Raw genomic sequence first — 22,570 nt, 5'->3', positions numbered from 1 at the left:
GCCCCTTGACCTACATTATAATGAAATGCAGTAAAGCAAGAGCTCTTATTGTCACATCAGCTTGAGGGCAGTTAAGTATCGGAATGCTCTTAGGAAGATAAAAAAGGAAAGTGATAAATAAATTAACATAAATGAATATAAATATCATTGTAAACAATTGCCGAAAGTAAAGAGATCAGATGATCCGTCTTCAGACTCCCTGCCTACCTGCCCAGTTGTCTGAATTGGTAAAACGCTTTGCTTTCAAGGTGGGCAGTTCGTTCAAACATTGGTGGGTCTATTGGGATCTATGAAATGTACAAACCTTCCATGGAATACATTATAGCCATATATTATTTTCCTTAGTCCAATTTGTACAGAGCTGTAAAACAGCAGCCATAGAGCACCATCTGTAAGTCTGTACGGCAGCATGCGAAGTCCCTATTGCTCCAGACTGGCCCTTAGACTTACTATGTTTACCCATAAATAAGATCCTGTCTTATATTAATTTTTGACCCAAAAGAGGCACTAGGCCTTATTTTTGGACGATGTCTTATTATACATTACCTAGTAGGCTAAGTCCAGGTCCCTCCTGCTGCTCTCCTGAGCTCCGACATGCTTCTTACAGTCCTTGGCTGCCTAAAAAGATCACTTCCTGGTTACAGGATTCATAAATCCCGCCCCAGGAATTGATGGCTCTGATTGCTTCTCAGCTAATCAATGCTGGGCCCATTGAACCAATGCTTTTGCTGTGATTAATTCATCGAGCGCTGCTTGGATTGGATGAGCAGTGGTTGAAGAACCAATCACAGCCATCACGTTGTGGAAGCGAGATTTATGAATTTGCTGAGCAGCGGCATTGGCCAATCCATACATCCAACATTGGTTCATCGAGTGCTGCATTGCTTGGCTGAGCAGCGCTCAAGAGCCAATCAGAGACATCGCTTCCTGGAGGTGGGATTTATCAGAAAAATCTTGTCAGAGCTGCAGAGAGCAGTGGGAGGAATCTAGATCAAGCCTGCAAGGTAATGTATTTCTTTTTTTATGTAATGCAGCTAGGGCTTATTTTTGTGGTAGGGCTTATTTTAAAAATAGGTCTTATTTTCAGGGAGACAGTAATTACCAGCAAGGCCAGTGACTTACTAGTCAGGTGGCAACCCTAGCAGTGGAACCCCCAGTCCTGATGACAAGTGATTAAAATTTTTATTGTGATAACCCCTCCTAAACAGCTTAAAACAATCAAACAATAGCTATTGACGTTGATATGCCATAGACTCCTGAAGAAAAGAATTGTATATCGTAATTACGAAGCTATTGAGCTTTAATGCTTTATATTACACTATCGTAGTTTCTTCAGGGGAAAAGTTCTCCTTGGAGTCAGACTTTGGTAGAGTGCACTGGAACTTTCCATCTACTTCAGGAAAGGAAATTTCAAGAAGAGTTAGGTATTATCACACCCCCTAAATAAATAAAGTGGACTGAAGTTGTCATGGTGGTTAGGATTGTTGTTTCTGGCGATTGCTACTGTCTGCTATAGATTTGACATTGATTCATAGCCCCGATCAGTGCACATTCAATATTACACAGTTCTATCATATGCACACACACCAATCAGACAGAACATTAAAGTCATTATGTATAGGTCCATCCTTCTTGCCGCGAAAACACCCCGAGACTTGGACTCTACAAGACCTCTGCAGGGGCCCGGGGCTACCTGGCACCAAAACGGGAGTAGTAGATTATTTAACTTGTTGAGGATGAAGGAGGAGAATGCTCACCCTAAGCGGCAGCCAGCTGCCACATCATGCCTGCTCAGTCACAGCAAGTGAGCCCATGTGATCAGGAACAGGTCAACTGCTGTAATACAGGGCGGGCCACAAAGAAGTAGCCCGGCACCACGCTGAAAACGTTCAAAAATAAAAATGTCTACTTTTCCGTGGCTCACCTTGTAGTTCTGATCCCCACCATTTAACCCTTTGAATGACACAATCCACACAAACCCCAGGACTCTCTTACCATATTTCCTATTGTTAGGACATACTTAGTTGTGCCCCAATGATGTACTATTAGCACTCAGGCCTATGTACTAGTGGAAAGGAGTAAAGCGGATCCTTTCCCTTATGTAAAAGATTGTGGGTATGTCCCTTTAATGAACTGTATACTAATGTTATGTTATAACTACCCTGTATATATGTTATGTGTGCAAAATAATGAAAATGGTGGAGTGACCCCATTAGAAAACAGAGGGATGGAAGAGAGAACACTGCCCTCTTTTCGGAGGGTGGTAGGGTGAAAAAAAGTATTTTTCCTTAAAGAGGAAGGAAGGGAGTCCCTATGTGTGGTAGGTGTAGCCGATCCCAAGTCCCGTTATACTTGATAGAACATTTTCCTATGGACATACCGTCAGCATTCAGCAAGTGTTGAGGAAGGGGTTTATTAACCTCGTAACCTGAATACATGCTGATTTAATAATAAAACTGAGAAGTTTGGCAAATAACCATCTCATGTAATTATATCATGCCCGTAGGTTGCACCATGTATGCCCAAGAATTGTTTTTCATGTTGGAATATGCTGTATATATTTAATGTATGAAGTATGTAACATAGTAACATAGTTCGTAAGGCCGAATGAAGACAATGTACATCTAGTCCAGCCTATCCTCCTGTGTTGTTGATCAAGAGGAAAGCAAAAAACCCCAAGAGCAGAAGCCACTTAGCCCTTTTGGGGAAAAAATTTCTTCCCGACTCCCTAATGGCAATCAGACTGTTCCCTGGATCAACCCCTAATAGTTCCTACCAGCCTGTATACCCAGATTAACAGTTAACCTAAGATTTATAACCTATAATATTCTTCCGCTCCAGAAAGACATCAAGTCCCCTTTTAAATTCCTCCATGGATTTTGCCATCACCACCTCCTCAGGCAGAGAGTTCTACAGTCTCACTGCTCTTACAGTAAAGAACCCTTTTCTATGTTGGTGACGTAACCTGCTTTCCTCTAAACGTAATGGATGCCTTCTTCTTACCGTTGCAGTCCTGGGTATAAACAGATCCTGGGAGAGATCCTTGTATTGTCCCCTCATGTATGTATACATAGTTATTTGATCACCCTTTAGCTGTCTTTTTTCTAGAGTAAATAATCCCAATTAGGATAGCCTCTCTGGGTATTCCAGTCCCGTCATTCCATGTATTAGTTTAGTTGCTCTTCTTTGACCCCCTCCAGTACTGTAACATCTTTCCTGAGCACCGGTGACCAGAACTGTACGCAGTATTCCGTGTGGGGCCCGACTAGTGCCTTATATAATGGAAGGATAATGTTCTCGTCCTTCGCCCCTATACCTCTTTTAATGCACCCCAAGACCTTATTAGCCTTTGCAGCAGCTGACTGGCATTGGTTACTCCAGTTTAGTCTGTAATCCACTAGTACCCCCAGGTCTTTTTCCATACCACTTTTACCTAGCAGTACCCCATTTAGTGTATATTGGTGACATCCGTTTCTCCTGCCCATGTGCATAACCTTACATTTTTCAACATTTAACTTCATTTGCCATTTTTCTGCCCAAGCCCCCAGCTTATCTAGGTCCGTTTGTAGCCATACATTGTCCTCCGTTGCATTGATTATATTGTATAATTTTGTGTCATCTGCAAATATTGATATTTTGCTGTGCAGCCCCTCTATCAGGTCATTGATAAATATATTGAACAGAATGAGGCCTAATACTGAACCCTGTGGCACCCCGCTAGCGACTGTGGCCCAATCAGAGTACGAATCATTTATTACCACCCTCTGCTTTCTATCATTGAGCCAATTCTTTACCCAATTACACACGTTTTCACCCAATCCGAGCTGTCTCATTTTGTACATTAGCCTATTATGTTGCACGGTGTCAAACGCTTTAGAGAAGTCCAGATATACGAGATCAATAGATTCTCCCAGGTCCAGCCTAGAACTTACTTCATCCATGCTGGTGAGGAGTTATTCCCTTGTTCTTCTTGAGGTACTCTTCGATGGCGTTTCTCAGAAACCCCTCAAAAATTTTTCCCGTTACTGAAGTGAGACTTACCAGCCTGTAGTTACCAGGCTCACTTTTGGTCTCCTTTTTGTAAATTGGAACCACGTTGGCAATGCGCCAATCCAATGGTACAATCCCGGTCTTGATAGTACCCAGAAATATTAGATATAGCGGCCTAGCTATCCCATCACTTAGTTCCCTTAGTATCCTTGGGTGTATTCCATCTGGGCCTGGCGATTTATCGATTTCAATCTTCTTTAATCGGTTCCGCACTTCCTCCTGCATTAGGTATGACATATTTATATTTTGTGAGGGGTTCATTTTATTCCCCTGCATCTCGTGTGGCATTTCCTTTTTGTTTCTGAATACGCTTGAAAAGAAACTATTTAATAGATTTGCCTTCCCTCCATCATCTTCAATGATTTCTCCTGCATTATTTGTTAAAGGGCCAGTGCTCTCGGTGCAAATCCTTTTGCTGTTAATATAGTTGAAAAATAGTTTCGGGTTGTTTTTGCTCTTTTTGGCGATCAGTCTTTCTGCCTTCTCCTTGGCATTTTTGATCCTATCTTTGCATATTTTGTTTTTTTCCCTGTACGATTTTAGCGCTTCTTCGCTGCCTTCTTGCTTTAGTAGTTTGAACGCTTTTTTTTTCGTTTATTGCCCCTCTCGCCGTCTTGTCGAGTCACATTGGTTTCCTTTTAGTTGAGTTTCTTTTATTTTTAAAGGGAATGAACTGCTCACATGAGGTGATTAGGATCCTTTTAAACTTTTCCCATTTGTCCTCTGTACTGTTATTTTTGAGGATGTTGTCCCAATTAATGTTGCCGATAATAGTTCTAAGCTGATCAAATTTTGCTTTACTAAAGTTTAGTTTGTTTGTCGCTCCCTGATAAGGCTTCTTATTGAATGACAGCTGGAAGTTGATTATATTGTGGTCACTGTTCCCCAAGTGCCCCTCAACCTGCACCCCCTTTATTCGGTCCGGTTTGTTAGTTAGTACTAGATCCAGAATGGCCCCCCCCCTCTCGCTGGTTCTTGCACAAGTTGGTTAAGGTAATTATCTTTAATTAGTCACAAGAACCTATCACCCTTGTGAGATTTGCAGGTTTCGTTTTCCCATATTATATCTGGATAATGAAAGTCCCCAATGATAATTACTTCATTGCGGTTTGACACCTCTTCTATCTGATTTAGTAGTAAGTTTTCAATGTCTTCTGTTGCTTTTGGTGGTCTATAGAAAACCCCTATCAGGATTTTGTTATTTTTTCTTCCCTGTATTTCTACCCACAGAGATTCCACATGTTCATCTCCTACTCCTATATCTTCCCGTAGTCTCGGCTTTAAGTACGATTTAACGCACAGACCTACCCCTCCCCCTTTCTGGTTCCTACGGTCTCTTCTGAAGAGATTGTACCCCTGTAAATTCGCCGCCCAATCGCACTTATCATCAAGCCATGTTTCCGTAATTCTGACTATATCATAATTTTCATCAGCCATTCTCGCTTCAAGCTCACCCACTTTACCGATCAGACTTCTTGGTCATACAATTTATATTGTTTTTTTTGTTCTTTAAATTTGTTTTGTTGCTATTCGTACTATGCCTGAAAATCTTACATTATTTTGCATCAGTTTCCATCATTTTTTAAAATCTCTCATTGACCTCAATGAAAAAATGCCTCATGCACACAATCATATTGTAGATTTGTATTGTACATATTTGTAATACAGCAGCCACAGAAAGCTATGAGCTCTTACTGTACCTCAATTGTCTTAATATGTGACAAGTTCCATCACATTCTGCATTATCACATTCTGCATGAAAACGTTTAAAACCCTGCTTTAAATGAGTAACTAGAATTGTCTAAACTTGTTAATTACAATGTATGATTTCCTGCACCATTAAAGCCTACATCCAGTAATTAAGCATGTTCGGTTGATACACTTAACCTGACAAAAATATTAGGGAGAGATCGCCAATGTTAGATGACCAGGGGCTTGATGCCTGGTTGAGGTGAAGGGGCCATGGCACGCCACAAGGAGCAAAGGTACTGAGCTCACATCAGCTGATTGGCAAGGGTATCGAATGTCAGACCCCACCATTCTGATATTGATGAATTGAGGATAGGCCACCAATATAATGGGACTGGAAAACACCTTTAAGTTTTATCTTTTAACTTAACAACTTACCTATGCACGACCAGTCAACAACGTTATGATATTGCTGAAGTGTTTTTAAGATGCACTGCAATGGTTATAGTATATAGACCAGCCCCCCCCCCCCCCCCCCCAATGATCCTAAATCTTCCAAATACTGTAATAGCCGTTACTATGAGACAATACACTCCTAGTCCTGCAGTGTGATCTCCCATAACAATGCTCTGGTTTGACTAATATTGTGCTTGACTAGGATTGGAAGCCCTAAAGGCCAAGGATAATACCACCTGGGATGGCCAGTTTGGGTCTTGGATTGAACATTTAAAACCACTTTTTTATATTATTCCACTTTGCCACATATAATTTGTATTCTCTACATGTTCTCCCATCCAGTATAATCAATAATAATTACATTTAGTCTGAGTCCTCTACCTATATTGTACAATAACCACATATTTTGGTTTGTCAGGTGTCTAACTGTATAAGGAAGAACATATCTGAAGGATGTCTGCAACGCTTGTATGTACATATATACTGTATGGGGAAAAGCAACGGTAGAGGAAATATTGCCTTAGATGCAATCTATACGGCGCTAATCTTGAAAATTTGACTTCCAAACCCCATTTTTCTATACTATTCCAATTAGACCAGTTTATACAGCCCTGGAAATATAAGCTGATATTAGAATACATGTAAAGCTGAGTGACTGATAACTTTCAGTGTTAATGTTATATTCTTCAAATACACTTCAGATTCAATTGGAAAACAAACAACTTCAATAAATTGAGCTGTTAATATTACATACATCTGCAATTCACCGAGCTTTTACTGCAGAGAGCTGATGTGATAAATTGTTACGGCCGCTGGATGCATCAATAGTTCCTCTCACCTTCTCCTTCTACCGCAGCTTGCATCTAGTAGTGCTGCGCATAGGGTGTGCATACATGGATTGTCTGTCACTTAAGACCAATGGACACCCAGCTTTCCTGTCCCCTCCCAATCCTGATCTTTTGCAAACACCTTCAGTTATCTCATTTAAACCCTCTGGATAAAGGGAGTATGGCCTCCCACTCACTTCAGACAGCTGATCAGAGGGGTACTGACCAACAGATCCCAACCAATCGGCTAGCGATGACCTATCTTAAGGATTGGTCACCAATATGTTAGTCCTGGAAAACTCCTTTATCTTCTCTTAGCTGCTGTTTCCTACAATTGCTATTAGATGCTCCCTTATAAATTATGACTAGTAGACTTACAGTAGATACTTCCTCCTAGGCCAAGCTGTATGTAGGAACACTAAAGCCTCAGATATAATGAACACATCACATTCATACAAACTCTCTCATGCCGAGTTGTCCACTTGTTAATACTGTGCTCACTTTCTATGGGCTGTCATATAGAGTTCTTTTGTAACTTTCCTATGGTTTGAGAATATAACTAGTCATACTGTTTTAGGCAAAGGAGCCAATGAGCTTAATATCTTATCATCGTCATAAAACAAGCACAGGCCTCCAACGATCTTTAGCTTTGGAGCCATAATGAAATGTAAGAAGAAATGTCTATCATTATTGAATGCGTTACCTCAATGACCCACAAGACTGTCCTATTCTTGCCATCAAAAAACTCCAAAACTCAGAAAAAAAATCAATATCACAAGTTTGGTGAATAGTGTGGTGGTTCCATATGTAAAAACACTGGCAATGTCAAAGTACATTGTGATTTTGTTTAGATTTCAACATTTTTTAATATATATAAATCCAGTATTTTGAAACATTCAATAAAATTCTATATATTAAAAAAGAAGCAATATTTTACAGATGAAGCATAGACCAAAGCATCCGAAACACAAAAAGTCCTCCAATCTAAGAGTGCAGTGCCAAAATCCATTTCAAAGGAGTAGTAGAATGCTGGAAAGATATCAAAGGTCTTTTCTAAGTCATTAGTAAAGTGAATTGCATCTCTACAGAATATTTTAAAGATGCTTCTGCGCCCCGCCATGCAATAGCATTTGAAATTTTTGGTAATATAACATTTGGTTTACTTATTTAATAATCAACTTCTTTGCAAAAGGAACATGGGATAAAGGACAAAAGTATGACTTCAGTCATTCATTTACATAAAGAAAATAACAGTTATACAATAAATGGTCAATGACTAGAGATGAGCGAGTATACTCGCTAAAGGCAATTGCTCGAGCGAGCATTGCCCTTAGCGAGTACCTGCCCGCTCGAGACAAAAGGTTCGGGTGTCGGCGGCGGGCAGGGAGCTGCGGGGGAGAGCAGGGCGGAATGGAGGGGAGATCTCTCTCTCCCTCTCCCCCCCCCCGCTCCCTCCTACTGACTGCTGAAGTCTCTATTCCTTTTAACTTGCCATCCACTCTCTGTTGTCAAGTCATGTCTGTCTCTAGTAACAGAAATAAAAAGAAGGAGGACGGGAAATGGAGAAGTGTGATGACACATGCAGTCCATGTACGTCTAAGGAGATAGGAGGGGAGAAGAGGAACACAAAAGTAGAGACTCACACAGATTAGACATTGCCTGCAGCTAATAATAATAAGTGATTGTTTATTGTGTTATGGCTACTTTAATCATAACTATACTGCTTTGAACTTCTCTGGCATCCTCCCTGATGATATGTCTCTGCGTGTTACAGACACTTAGGGATCAGAATTAGCAGTTTTCTTTGTGTACACTGCATAGAACACATCATAACAGCAGGCCCCTCTCAACAGTTTAGAGAGAACTGAAAATCAGAAATATAACCATGACAAGAATAAAAAGGGGGAAAATCCAGGATGCAAATTATATGATGGAGAGAAATAGTGTTATTCTTCATATACACACACGGTTTTGTATTCTGAAAAGTCATCTGCAAAATTAGGTATGCTTTTTTAATACTAGTTTTATTGAAAAACAATTTAAAACTTAGAAAGAAATGAAGTTTAAATATTCTGCTCCAGATCATATACAAAAATACATGCTCATACCAGTACAAGGTTCTAGAGTTCTTCATTCCATTCTAATATTACAGGAAAATCAAATATGCATGCTGTTATTCCCCTAATAAGAAAAAAAAAGGAAAGGAGAAAGCTGTAGTCTTGAAAAGATATGAAGCAGAGGTAAATCAAAATCCAAATATATAGATATATTAAATGTAAAGGTCTATGTATCATCCATGTATCCTATATTACCTATAATAATTGTTGGGTTGCATATCATCTGCGAAAACCAGCTTGTGTCGAGACTGTATTTATGGAATTTTTCAGGACGATTCCTATTTTTATAGACAATTCTCTCATAGGGAAAGATAGCGTTAACCATATTATGCCATTGATTTGCAGTTGGAGGTCTCCTGTCCATCCATCGTATTGCCACTGCCATTGCCTTATGTGCCATAAAGATCCTTTAGAGTAATAAAGTTCGGAAATTGTGCTGCCATTGCTCAACATCTAATAAGCCCAATAAACAGACCTCAGGAGTTTTCGGAACGGGAAGTCCAATCACTTGGCTATGTAAATGTATCACTTTAGAACAATAGTCTTGAATCTCTCCACATACCAACATCATGTGTATAAAATCTGCTTCTGATACCATACATCTGTAACATTGGGAAGTAGTGCATCCACCGATGTGGTGTAATCTAATGGGAGTATTATATCATTGGTGCAAAATATAAAGTTGCATGAGTTTATTATTCACTGCAGGAGATCTGTTAGATCTGATTCCATACCTGTGGACCAATCTTCCCTTGTAAGCGAAGGGATAATTGCTCTCCATTTATCTTCCACCTTCAGTTACCAAGTCAAAAACTTGGACCAATTCAGATATGTATATATCTATAAAACTAACCCTTTAGGCCCCTGTGCACGTAGGATTCCAATCAAAGGGTAGGATGAAATGGATGAGCTACGCTCTGGATTCTGGGAGTTTATAGTGTCTCATAGTTGAAAGAATCTATAAAAATCATATCGGGGTGTAACTGTTTAAAATCCATCAAATTCCTGGTAATAAATAAATGTGATAACAATGTTATACCATGTTCCATTTAATATTTAGTATCATTGAAATTACAAAGATTTGGAAGTCCTCTATTTTCCCATAGAGGGGGTCTCAGATGAAATTTTCCGATATCCTGCCACCCTTTTAGCCAAGTCCGATATCTGCATGGCCAACTTATGTAAAGGTCGGAGTTGTCTAGAATAAAATCTATGGTTTTCCAGAACTGTCCACAAAAGAGTGGAAGAGAAGTTATACAATAAATGGTGTTTGGCGTTTGGAAGAGGCTCACTCGACACTCTGCGTTTCAAATATCTCATCTGTCCTGCAATATAATATAATTTAAGGTTCATCAAAGCCATGGCCGCTAAATATTTAGGTCGTTGTCACGTTTCCACCCGGAGTTTAGCTCTTGATTTTTCCCATATGAAGGTCGACAATAAGGAATTTATAACATTAAAGAATTGCTGTGGTATTATGACATCAGCATGTTGTATACTATAAAAGGGCTTCGGGAGCCATATCATTTTAATAAGATTTACTCTTCCGGCCACAGATAAAGGGAGTGAGCTCCATATTTTAAATTTGTCTTTTAGATAGGAAACTAAGGAGGTGATATTAAGACCATATGAATATTTGTATTTCCTAGGGACATAGACTCCCAAGTATTTAAATTGTGATACTATGTTTAGATGACATATCTCTTCCCCCATTGCCCAGTCTCACACTGCTAGCGGCATGAGCATGGATTTTTGCCAATTTATGAATAAACCAGAGAAAAATCCAAATTTATTAATAATTGAAATGGCATGTGGGAGAATACATATTGGGTTGGAAAGAAATAAAATCATATCATCGACATATAAGCCAATGTTATGTTCCTAAGGGGCGATAGTTATACCATGGAAAGCATGGTCTTGTCAGATATGTAAAGCTAGGAATTCATTGGCTATGGCAAGTAGAAGAGATGACAATGGACATCCCTGTTTTTTACCTATGCTGGAAGGAAGAGGAAAGCAGTCCATTCAGGAAAATGCAGGCCCAAGTTGAGCTGTATATAACAGAGGTCCATTTAATAAAAATATTGCCAAAAAGTTGTAGTACTTCTAGCAAATATGATCAGTTGATTAAATCATACTTAGAGATGAGCGAGCATACTCGGTTAGGTGATATACTCAAGAGAGAGCATCGCCTTTTTCGAGTACCTGCTGGCTTGTCCCTGAAGATTCGGGGGGGGCCGCGGGGGTCGGGGGCGGCGCGGGGCAGCGAGAGGGAATAGGGAGGGGAGTGAGAGAGATCCGTCCCTCTCCCTCCTGATCCCCTCTGCAACTCCCCGCTCACCCCCTGCGCCCTCCCAAACTCTTCAGGGACGAGCCAGCAGGTACTCGAAAAAGGCAATGCTCTCTCAAGTATATCGCCTTACCGAGTATGCTCACTCATCTCTAATCATACTCTTTAGCAGTGTCCAAAGATGCCAGTGCCCAACCTATTTGATAATATTTTAGGAAGGATTTTGTAGTCCATGTAGTGAAGACATATAGGTCTATAAGACCTTGTCTAGTTTCAATAAAACCACTACAGTGACATCATTAAATGAGATTAGAAGACATCCCTCCTTCCATATCTTTCTAAGAAGGATGAGCAGTTGAGGTAGTAAGATTTCGCAATACTGTAAATAAACTTCTAAAAAAAAGAATAACTGGGCCCAGTGATTTGCCTTTAGACATTGAGGACACTATTTCCTCCAGGGTGATAGATGAGTCCAGGAAAGAAACATATTCTGTGGAGAGTTGGGGAAAAGTGACCATGCCAAATAGGTTCTAAGCTCCTCAGCCGTAAAGGTTACTTGGGACTGATTTAAATTGCTATAAAATTGAGTAAATTGGTAAAGTATATTATGGAATCAGTAAGTATATGATTATCATTAGATCGCGCTTTTAAATTAGGAGTAGAGGAGGAATTGTGAACAATGGGCACCAAGAGTTTACTAGACTGATTGTCAAATTCGAAAAATGATTGTTTAGTAAAAAAACTGTTTATGTTGTGCCTTTTTTCAAAAAAGTTGTAGATACTCCATACTGGCCATTAACCACCTGGTTTTCTTAGTATCGGTGGTATCTCTAATATACAGGCTTTTAGGTTCAGTATACAAGGACTACAGATCCTCTTCCTTTCTAGCCATGGCTTTTTAAATAACTGAAGTAGAGTATTTCAAACATTCTCTTAAGTAAGACTTAAAGGTATCCCATACCAATATAGCATCTAGACCAGGAGAATTAGCTTAAAAAAGAGATGGATTTGGCTAGGGAGCCTATCTGAAGGACCCAATATAGATAACCAAAAGGGATGAATCCTAACAGAGTAGGAGATTTTACTGCCATCCAAATTGGAGAGTGATCCGATACACCTCAGGGTAAGTATTCCACAGTCTAGCTATCTTTTGAGGCGTATAAGGTATAATGTATGTTTTAAATACTATTTGGCCAACAGAGAACAATATCAAATTGGTAACCCGAGAAATATGAACTAAACGTTAGAACTACAAGAAAGGATTTGCGCAAGACTAGAAAAACATGGCTGCTTTCTTCCATAAAGAGCACCACACTTGTATGAGGTCTTGCAGCTCAGCCCCATTCACTTGAATACAGCTGAGCTGCAATACCAGCTACAACTTTTGGTCCGGTATGTTGTTTCTGCACTAATTATCTACAAAGGATTTACATTTAATTCACATAATTAGATGTATACATTTTATTAAAATGTATACAGTGCTTGTGTTGAAGCTATTAGATGAAATAGATCCTAAAATTCTTCTTTTCATATTAGGGAGCAGTGAATAGGACTCAGTAGTTCCCAATATTTTCCTTCAGCACTGGGGTCCTGAGTTTGAATCCTACAAAGGGCATTATCTGTTTGCTATGTTTTCTGTGTGTTTGTATGAGTTCCCACTCACTTTCTGATTTTGGCCCTAGTGCACATTAGGGAACTTAGATTGTGAGCCCCATTGTCGATAAGGATTTGAATGGTTACAATCCAAGCACTAGAATACCTTTGAGCTATATAAGTAACAGAAAATACATAAATCATATAGGACTGGATCACTGGACATGTGTAGGCAGCTCATAAAACTGGAGCCATGTTTAGCTCTAAATGGCATGGTTCTTTATTTTCTAAATGAGTTAACAATGGAGTAGTAGGTGCTTGGAACAAACTTCCCACAGATGTGGTTGGAAAACCAACAGTAAATGAGTTCAAGCATGTCTGGGATAAGCATAGACCTATCCTAAGAGATAAATAATATGAGGGCAGATTAGATGGACCCTATGGTCCTTTTTCTGCCATCAATCTTGTATGTTTCTACTGTACATTCTAATGGAAAAGTGGAGGATATGGATAATTTTATGATCGGTGGGGTCCGACTTCTAGGACCTCCATTTATCCAGAGAATGGGGATCCAGTTGGTCCCTGTGTGAATGTAGCCGAGGTCATGCAGACACACTCCATTCACTTCAATGACAGCACCAGAGATTACCGAGTTCAAGCACTTCGGCAATCTTCGGCACTGTCACTTAAGTGCATGGAGGAGCAGCGCACCTGTACGACTTCCACTTAGTTTACACGGTAACCAACTGAATCCTTGTTCTCAGGATCAGTGGGAGGTCCCAGTGGTTGGACCCCTACCAATTATAAAGGTATTCACTATCGTATTCAGAAGGGGCAAAGTATAAAAATACAATAAGATAGTATACACTGTCATTTTGCAAAAGTCCTAACTTTTAAACAGTAATGTTACCAGCATAAGCCTCAAGAAAATGTCTGGTGGCACCAGAAAGACTTCGTTTTAAAGTATAATTATAGGATTAGCCATGGGTATGTTCAGCCATACCTTCAACTTGTGGATGGTGCAGCTGACATATTGTGGTAGGCATCCATTACATTCCAGCAAGTAAACTACATGTGAATTGTTGCAGTTCATATACAATTCTTTTCTGGTAGACCTATTGGTGACGAAAGATCTAAACGTGGTGCCCCAATCATAACATGGCATGAAGAATGGGTTCCTGCTATCATATAGGTGTATACACAATACTGTAGCGACCTGAGGCATATTGTAAACTTAAAAAGGCCCTGGAAAAAAATCCAAAAGTGGTTGCATGTTGTAGTTGGTCCAAATTACTAGTAGGCGGGACCAACACAAGTAGGCAGAGTCATCAAAATGTTATGTAGAACCACATTGGTAGTAGGTGGGACCTAGGAAGATAGTGTAGAAAGGTCGAGGTATTGTCCCTGTGAATTATGCTTCCCCCCTGCTCTTTGCCTTTGTATGTCTGTAGTAGGTGATCCATCTTGCATCCACAGTGATCCCACTGCTATGCAGTGGGTCTTGGTATCAGCCCAAGTGCTTATGCCAGATCTGTCTGACCAGACTAGCCTCTGACCTGACCAACCCACTGGGATTTCTCCCTGTAGAGCTTATGGCCTGTCCCCCCTGGTGTCAACATAACAGAAACATAGTCATGAATATATCAATGCCAACATCATAGCTGATGGCAGACAGAGTAAAGCCGGGCTAACACGACTAGATAGTAATTGCAGATTCCACGAGCGATTGATCAACGCGGATCAATCAAATGCATTGGATTATGCAGTCCCGCTCACAATAGCAGGTCGGAATTGCGTAATCTGCGAATGGAAAATAGCATGCTGCATGTTCTATTTTACCGCAGAATCTGCGACATAGAGCCCATTGTACACTATGGCCTCAGATATACCCGCAGCCCATACGCAATTACAAATCTAAAAATTTTAAAAAAAACAGTGTACCTTGCATGAACGCCTGCATGAGTACACGGCCCTACACAGGGTCACAGTTGGCCTCACATTTGTGGGATTCCGCATACAGCCGTGTGAGTCTGACCTAATATATACAAATGAGGAAGATGGAGCAATACCTCTGCAGCACCACCTATTGGATGGCAGCATTCCTGTAAATCAATGCCCTATGCTTTATGCAGAAATATTGGTCTATCTTCCTTATTTGCATATATTTTCTAAAGGAGCATGCATGGCCTTATAAGTCTCCTCATTCACCTTATAGGTGTTCTATAGATGATACCCCTCCCAGTCCGGTGGGAATAGCAGAATGGCCATAGGGAGACAAAACCAGAACTATAACATCTATCGACTACGCTACACAGGCAAGAGATTGCCTCACTTGTCAAATAATACTTATCCTGATATTGATGCGACTATATAAAGGCATTTCTACAGAGAATCGTACATTTCCAAATTCTACTAGATAAAGATTTTCCATTGTATTTTATTTGTTGCCAGTATTTCACAGGTTGTTCTGTTTTTCTTTTACTACTATCTTTATTACTGAAGAGTCCTTAGAAATCAACCATGCTAACAGCTGCGGACCACTGAATCCACACGGGACCCGACATCACACAGCTGAGCCCCTATTGGCTGTATGTCTGAGCACACTGATTAAATAAGACTGTTGCCAGTTTCAAGAAACGGAAAAAGGAGGCCCCCTGTAACTGGAGACAGGAGAAAGAAATGCTTAGAGCAGTGTAAAGCAAAGGGTATTTCCATTTACGCTAGCTCTGTCACTAAAGGAAAAAAAACTCAGCCTTTCACAGCTAAGCAAGAATGGGCAAACAGATTCTATAAATTATCTCTGCTTTTCCTTATACAAGTATTTCTTTTACTTGTTCACTGAGCTTTCGGTTATTATTCTGTATGTTCTACTATCAAGACGTTATACTTATTGTGAGACTCAAAAATTATACAAGGCAAGAAGGCAGAATGGTATTTCCATCGTAACCAACAGTCAAGGATAAATGCTTCGAAGGTATAGGTTAATTGGCTTCAGAGGAGGTTGGCCCACTGGGAAATTAATTCCTTGGAACTAGGGAATATGTTGGTGCTATATAAGCAATAGAATACAGATAAATAATGATAAATAAACCACAATCATGGTCCGCCATGGTCCCTAATCACAACTATGACACTTTTTATTAAGGTTACAATAACTTTTGGCAAAGACAACAAATTTTAAAAGAATAAGGATGGTTGCAGCAAAGTTTTGACCTGAGTTGATCTAAGATCAAGTAGAAAATGGTGCACCAACACGGTTTAGCCTGTATTCTCCGTTTCGTTCAAATCTAAGTTCAATTTGATCCCCCGATTTTGTCGGATCAAACTAGTTGAACTTAGTTTAGTAGCCAAAATTAAAGATGGCGGACTCAGCTGATACCTGATGGGCTTTTCCTGGGTGGTGAAATTACACCCACGTTTGCTGCTGGTAGTGGCCATTAGAGATGAGCGAGTATACTCGCTAAGGCACATTACTCGAGCGAGTAGTGCCTTACCCGAGTATCTCCCCGCTCGTCTCTAAAGATTCGGGGGCCGGCGCGGGTGACAGGTGAGTTGCGGCGGGGAGTGGGGGGGAGAGAGCTAGAGAGAGATCTCCCCTCCGTTCCTCCCCCGGCCCCCGAATCTTTAGAGATGAACGGGGAGATACTCGGCTAAGGCACTACTCGCTCGAGTAATGTGCCTTAGCGAGTATACTCGCTCATCTCTAGTGGCCATGTTTTCGCTATCACTATGAATACTGGGAAAATCACCAATCACAGTGTGCAATACATTTCTTCTAGGTTCAACCTTCGATTGCAGATCAAGTGCACTTGGTTTTGGAAACCTGAGATGAAAAATTGTTGATGCAACCCTTTTTTCTTAAACCAAGTTCAACAGCCAATCACAGTTTGACTAAACCGGGATCAACAGCATGGCTGGTGCAAACCGCCCTAAGGCTAGTTTCACATGAGCGTTTTGTCGCGGTAATTTTGCCACATTAAAACGCCGGCTGAAAATCGCGACCATCTGAAGCATTGGATTCCAAATCATTAGTTCAGATGGGCGATCTTCCGGTGCGTAAAATGGGCCAGCCGGAAAGGATAGCACATATGGTGCGCATTCCGGCCGACTGTTTTTATGCTGGTTGCAACAGTTAAGTCTGGCCGTTCCCATAGACTTCTATGAGAGCCAACAGGAGAGGGAAGGGGAGGGAGTTCAGCAGCGGCTTGCATTGCTAAAGTCCCTACCCCTCCCCTTGAGGGCAGCTTCCATAGGCTGAGGAGGGAGGGAGTTTAACACGACTAGCTAAGCTAAGCTCGTGCCCCGTCCCGCTCCTTCCCCTTGCCGGCAACCGGCAAGGGGCAAAGAGGCAAGGGGGAGGGAGTTTAGTAGAGCTAATCTCTCTCCCGGCTGACAGTATTCCAGGCTGCGGTGTATATACACTGCACCCGGCCATCTGAATGGATGAAAAAACAGGAGATACAGCAACAACTTGCTGTTCATGCGACTGTCAACCACGATTTGGGCGGCCGAAAATTGCAGCACCCGTGTGAAAGAGCCCTAAGAGTATTACATAGAAAACACTAGAGACCAGACTTCAGTAATCAGTCAGTACTGCATTAGGCCACTCGCACACATGTGCTGATTACTGCAGCATTTGGAACGCTGCGGTAATCATGGTATACCGCTCGCAATGATTTCAATGAGGCCTCGCAGACATTTTCTGAGCTATAAAGCATTTCCCTTTATTAATTTTCAGTTAATTGAGCCTCAGTAAGCAACTTGGTAGCAACTGGGCGCTCATCCAGGTCACAGAATCCAATGATGGATCATGCCTGAAGATGTCAGTAGACCAGATTACTTCCCATTCTACTAAATCCACTTGAGGCGATTACCTAAGTGTCCCGCATTCGGCCACACAAGGTTCACTGATGTTACTAGACAGTACTATACGGTTTTTTTGTTCATCTTAGAAGGGATATATCAGCATCATTTTTTTAACTAACCAAAACCATGGTCAGCCACTATGGACAGCCTGCCGATTCAATGGTCAGCACTGTTGTCTTGCAAGACTGGAGTCCTGGGTTCAAATCTAACCAACCATCTGCATAGAGTTCACCCCTATGTTTTCATGGGTTTCATCTGGGTACTCAAGCTTCCTCCCATTGTAGAATTAATTGGGGACAGTTAATAGCACTTACATCTATGCTTCAGCAGGTGCTGACCCCCTAAGTTCTATTAGATATTTTTTTTAGCTAGGACATATTATCTGTTAACTTGACACCTAATTTGTAATGATAGCTGTAGGGTGTATTCACACATAGCGGAAAGTTTCATGGCAAAATCAGCAACACTTCGATCGTTGCGGCTTTTGACTAGAAATCAGTTGCATATCCACAGCTGATTTTGGCAGCCACAGCGCTCCCCTCACCTCCCAATTCTTCATACTGTAAGAACATTCCAGAACCCGGTGGCCTCTAGTGATCATCGGTGGTCCGGTGCCGCAGAAGTTCCACAACCTGACCAGCGGCGCTGTGCTCATTAGAGGCCACGGGTGCTGGAATGGGCTGACGGCGCAAGGAATTGGGAGGTCCGTGGCTGCTGAAATCAGCTGTGGATATGCAACTGATTTCTAGTCAAAACCACATCAACAGTGCAGATTTTGACTTTGTTACTTTTTTGGAAACTTTGCACATTTTGCAGCAGAACATCGAAAATCCAGGTTATTTTCACTATGTGTGAATGTACCCTAAAGGGGTTTTCCCAAGTTATTTATTTTACAGAGCTTCGGGTCCCCTGTGCCCAAAACTATATAAAAGAAATATACTCATAATGGCGCCGTGACATCTGACTGGTGACTTCAGGCCCGGTGATGTCCCGTAAATCTGTCACATGGCCTTTTAATGTAGGAGCCCCCGCAGGTTTACGGGATTGAATTGGTGATGTCTCTGTCCAGCCTTCTATTGGCTGAAGTGGCTAAACTCACAATATGTTGAACATAAAAACTTGATTTATACAGCAAGTCATTTTCTTTAAGCAACGTAGACACAAAACAAGATATAATTTAGCGCAAGAGATATACAAAAAAGATGTTCTGTGCAACATACGGCAATTGTTACCTTCGAGGAAGCGAAAACATTAGCAAACTTCTATGACAAATTACAGAGAAGTTTCCTCTTATACGTCAACAAGTTACTGAGCCAAATCAGTAGACGTCATCTGTGAGGTCTGTGCCCTATGAGCCAAACAAACAGAAGAGTGAAGGGGCCGCGGTGCTCCTCCGAGTGTCACGCCCCTTTGTCTTCTGAATGGGAGATCTTTGCAATGGAATTACAATGATCCTGTTCTCTTTCTGTGTTTTTTGCAGAAACAGGAATTGTACCTTCAGATGGATGTATTTCAATGGTTTTTTTCTTATCCTCCTTTTTTGCGTGTGCATTTAGCGCAGCATGCTCTATTTTTCTGCGCATGTGTACACCAAAGGTCCCCATAGAAGTCTATAGGAGGTGCACAAATGCACAATACTCTTAATAGTCTTTCAAATCACGGCGGGAAGGAGGGGAGGGGGGGTCCCGCGCCCCTGTGTACATGCCCTGCATGTGCAAAAAGTACAGTAAAATGCGCCAATATGTGCGCAAATCTACCACATTCATGGCTCAAATGTGTTGCGCTCAATTGAGCATACGTCCATCTAAAGCAGCCCCGATTCAAGGGATCTAGAAAATCATTTACAAGCCATAGCTTCCCTTACTAAAGGCTCCTTCACGCGATCGTATGCGCAATAGCTCTTGCATAAATGCAACGCATTTGTACAATGAACTATGCACTTTTTAGAACTTTTTTATGTATACTACTTCTTGTGCTTGCAACGCCAGTTCACATTGGCACTGGACACCCCCATCCAACCCCCCACCATCATTTTAAAGGCTATTTATGCTATTGAGTTCCAGACATGTTCCTTTCCTCACGGAAGTGTGATGGGTATTGTGCGCGTATTGAATGCGCATTCGCATTTTCCATAGACGTGTTAGGTACCTCTGCTGCGTAAATGCGTACAAAAATAGAGCACTCTGCGTTTTTCTTTTTTGGCACGCTCTAAAAATAGAATAATGAGAATGAACCCATTGAAAACAATGGGCTCTACTCTCTGCCTATTGCGCGTCAACATTTTGCACTACGCTCTTGTGAAGGGGACGCAATTCTCAATTCTATTTTTGTTACAAAAAAAGGACCCCTTCCAATGCGAAAAATCGAAACGATAAATAATAAAGCCTGATGACGTAGCTCAAGTATTGGCCTGACGGAATTTGCATCTCACATATAAAAAACATGACAGATGACTCGCATGCATAACTTACAGAAATACATACTTACTTGACATTGGAAAAAAACTGTTCTAGTCAAATGGAAATACGATCCACCGTACCGTTTCCCTGATACATCACAATCCTGTATTATTAAATCTACATACTTCCAAGATTCTGAAAAATGGGCCATCCCAAAACTAATATGACTGTTGGCAGCATTCATGCAATAAATACTCATATCACGTTCTGTCGAAGAATGGGGCCATTCATGTATATATAGTGCCTGTCGGTTCCAGAAGATGGCTTTTCATTCTGGACCAATGGGTTACTGTAGAGGCCAAAAAGCAGGAACAAAAGAGTAAGATGATTCTTCAATGGAGACCTCAAAACATCTTCATAATGATTGGAATTTTTGAGGACAAATCCTCCAGTTTAATATCTTCTACTGTATTTTTCTACAAAGCAAAGCTTATAGAGATGAGCGAACGTACTCGTTAAGGGCGATTTCGCAATCGAGCATCGGTATTTTCGAGTACCTGGCTGCTCGGATGAAAAGATTCGGGGGGGCGCCGGGGGTGAGCGGGAGGTTGCAGAGGGGAGTGGGGGGAAGACGGAGAGAGAGAGAGCTCCCCGCTGTTCCCCACTGCCAACCCCCGCTTCACCACGCCGCCCCCGGCCCCCGGCACCCCCCTAATCTTTTCGCCCGAGTAGCCAGGTACTCGAAAATAGCGATGCTCAATCGAGTAATTGCTCGAAACGAGTACGTTCGCTCATCTCTACTTATAAACAAAAAAAATTTACCAGAAACTTGAAAATTAGTTATTTTTTTCCCATACAATAGTAAGGCATACCGATCATTGTAGTTTTCCATTTATTAGTAGGGCGTATGAATATCATTAGCTTTGCAATGTATCTATAAAGGCTCCTGCAGACGAGCGTAGGCGTATATAGGCTCACATGATTGCATTGTGAAGGGAGCGTTATCATGAGCCATCGTGCGTGTATCGGCACATTCTACAGCACTTTTTACTCTGCGCGGGACACCCCCGTGCCACGATTGAATCGGCTGAGCAGCCTAATTAGTCCCTAGTGTTATCAATTAACATGGCAAAATTCATGATTTCGTGTAGACAGGGTGCACATTTGCACACAAATGCACACAAAAGTAGAGCATGTTGCATATATTTTCATGAGCGTGAAAATATACCGTAAAAATGTTGAATGTGAGGGAACAGGGAGGAGGGGGATGCAGCTGCAGTTTCGCTCTCTGGAAGATTGCATGATAACTAGAGGTGAGCGAGCACGCTCGTTTAAGGCAGATGCTCGAGCGAGCATCGGTCTTCTCGAGTAACTGATTACTCGTCCGAGCAAATGTGGGGGGGGGGGGGGGGAGGGCGGTGGGAGAAGCGAGAGAGAGACCTGCCTTAAACGAGCGTGCTCGCTTATCTCTAATGATAACTAAGGTGATGGGTACAAGGGCGGCCTTAGGGATCTTTTACACAGGATAAATGTTGGCCGCTTGAGAGCTTTACAGTCGTTCCAGTAATAATCGTTCCTGCGCTTTCACACAGGAGCGATGATTGTACAGTGAATGGAGGCAGAGGGGGCTGGAGATCGCTTTCGCCCGCCCTCCTCCATTTACAGTAAACAGGCAGTTGACAGGTTTCCAGCGCAATTAGTGTCAGAAAACTGTTGAATTTTCAATACTAAATCTGCCCCATCTGTATTTGCAGAAACAAGCAGTAGGAAAGAAAATATCCAAAATATGTAAAAAAATAAAAATAAATCTTGCTATTTTTGTATAGCACCAACTTATTCCACAGCCCTTTCAGGTAATTTATTTATTACCCCCCAAAAAACCTGGGTACTCGTTTCACTGACCTCGGAAGGATGGAAGGCTGAGTCAACCTTGAGCCTGAACATGTGAGGATTGAACTTGCAACCTTCAGGTCGTGAGCGAGAGCTTAGGACTGCTTTTCTGCTGCCTTAACACTGCACCACACGAGGCTGGATATGCACACTAAGGGCTCCTTCACGCAGGCGTATTTGTACGTGTATTTGTGCATGAAAAATGTGCGTGTGCATTACACAGAGAATAGAACCCAGTGATTTTAACCCTTTCCAATGCACTGTCTGACGTCTGAAGACATTATGATTTAAGGCTGTACAGCTCCGATGTTGGAAGACGTCTGTCAGGGTTCTCTTACTGTATATTGCCAGCCTCTCTTCTGTCGGAACCTATCCAACCTGTCACCTCATGCA

General features: G+C 41.5%; 1 protein-coding gene across 1 annotated transcript in view; it reads right to left on the bottom strand.

Annotated features, from left to right (window-relative positions):
- PAPPA (pappalysin 1) overlaps window positions 1-22,570 on the bottom strand; it is a 326,123-nt gene that overhangs the window by 251,085 nt on the left and 52,468 nt on the right. The window lies entirely within an intron of this gene.

This window comes from Eleutherodactylus coqui, chromosome 10 (assembly GCF_035609145.1).
Source record: "Eleutherodactylus coqui strain aEleCoq1 chromosome 10, aEleCoq1.hap1, whole genome shotgun sequence".
Taxonomy (NCBI): Eukaryota; Metazoa; Chordata; class Amphibia; order Anura; family Eleutherodactylidae; genus Eleutherodactylus; species Eleutherodactylus coqui.
Note: the sequence above shows the minus strand (reverse complement) of the source record. Positions and strands in the feature narration are given on the sequence as shown.